Source organism: Nerophis ophidion, linkage group LG07, assembly GCF_033978795.1.
Source record: "Nerophis ophidion isolate RoL-2023_Sa linkage group LG07, RoL_Noph_v1.0, whole genome shotgun sequence".
NCBI classification, from domain to species: Eukaryota; Metazoa; Chordata; class Actinopteri; order Syngnathiformes; family Syngnathidae; genus Nerophis; species Nerophis ophidion.
Window position 1 is genome coordinate 54,900,976 of NC_084617.1, and position 2,020 is coordinate 54,902,995.

Consider the following 2,020-nt stretch of genomic DNA (forward strand, 5'->3'; position numbering starts at 1 on the left):
CCGAGCCCGGGATTGAACCCTGACTACTCAGGACCTTCGTATTGTGAGGCAGACGCACTAACCCCTCTTCCACCATGAAGCCTCCCTTTGTATTAATTATTTTAAATTATTTATACACCCTTGGAAAATGCTAAAAAATATAAAATAGACAAAATGTCTATTGGGGGAATTTAGGTTGTTTTGTTTTTATAACTACTGTATGTTGACTGGGGATTTTGGAAAATATTGAAATGAATTGGAGTTGTGACTACCGTATTTCCTTGAATTGCAGCCGGGGCGCTAATTAATTTAAAACCTCTTCTCACTCCTGCGCTTACCAAAGGCATGCGGTAAAAGTAAGCATGTGCTAATTATTTTAAAACCTCTTCTCACTCCGGCACTTACCAAAAGCATGCAGTAACAATTTGAGTGTGATGTAAGCTTAATTGGACCTTAAATCCCACTGAATAGCTCTTAATCTTCTTCCCTTTATGCGATTTCAATTTACCGGAATTCAAATCAGCCTCCTCCATTTTGAAAATGATGACAGTGGAAGTGTCACTCGTGACGTCACGAGTTTGACCAGGCGGTAATACTACGCATGCGCTAATTAATTTTGGGAAGAGTTCGACCCGGCCGTAATTCAAGGCAGGCGCATTCTATATGCCCTGCGGCAATTCAAGGAAATACGGTATATATTGTTCATGTATTCATTTTATAATAAATAAAAACCTTTACTTAAATTTGAATCTGCAACCTAACAAAAAGTACAGTTACATTGTCAGTATAGTGAATTGATGTAAATAAAGTGGTACCATTCAAACTTTATGGTTGATTACGTTATTGCTCATACAGGAAATCACTTTTTTTACCTCAACATTCATGATACTGAATTAACACCAACCGGAAGTATTAAATATTATTCTATTGGAAGCTAAATTTTTCCTACGTCAAAGTATATTTAAAAAAAAAAAAAAAAAGGGATTCATTACTTTAAATTACTAATTTAATCTTGGAAAATGTCACCAAAAAATAGTAAAGCCTTTAAATGCCTTGAAAATATTTAATTTGTTATAGATAAGCCCGCCCTGCGATGAGGTGGCGACTTGTCCAGGATGTACACCGCCTTCCACCCAACTGTAGCTGAGATAGGCACCAGCACCCCCACGACCCCATGGGGAATAAGCGGTAGAAAAAAGGATGGATGGATGGATAGTTAAGCCCATTTTATTAAATGTTATTATCTCTTCATTTGTATTGTCTCTCATTTTAACTTTTACTTCCTTTAACATGTTTTGTTTTTATTTAACTTTTATATGAAACATTGCTGAACATGTTGTAAAATATTGGAAACAATTAATTTTATTGAACGTGTCTTTAATTTGTTTGAACATTGTACATATACCGTTTGTGTGTTTAATTAAAAAAAAATGAAAAATACTAATCGGGACAGTACAGTAATTCTCTGCGTTTTGTTTGTGCTGTACTTTAGACAATAATATAATTTTTATTTATTTATTGTAAAGTATTTCAGGATAATTAACAATGGTGGAAAAAAATCTTTACAGCAAGATCAGGGGTGTCCAGAATGCAGCCTAAATCAAAACTACTGGTATTACAAAAAAAACACAATTGAATAGAAGCGCAAACAGCAAAAATAAACATAAGCATATTGTTTTTTTTCTATTTAAAATGTAAATAGTATTGATGTATGTATATGTATATAGTATTGATTTTGAAAGTGAAAAATATAAAAAAATGGCCCCAAATCTTTTGATACCCCTGAGCCTAATAAATGAAAACATATTGTATAAACCATTTTAGTTGATGTCCTGCTGTATTAATAAACATCTGTCCAAATATGCAAGTCGAATTTAATTCACATCAAACTTTTTTGATAATAAAAACGACACCACGTGATCTCTTCTCCTGGTTAGAATTTGTGTACCAACTAGAGGTTTTCTCTCATGAGTTGCTTTGGTTTGGTTTTATTTGACGCTTACGTTGACTGAGCAATTGAAATGTAATAAAAGTGATAACA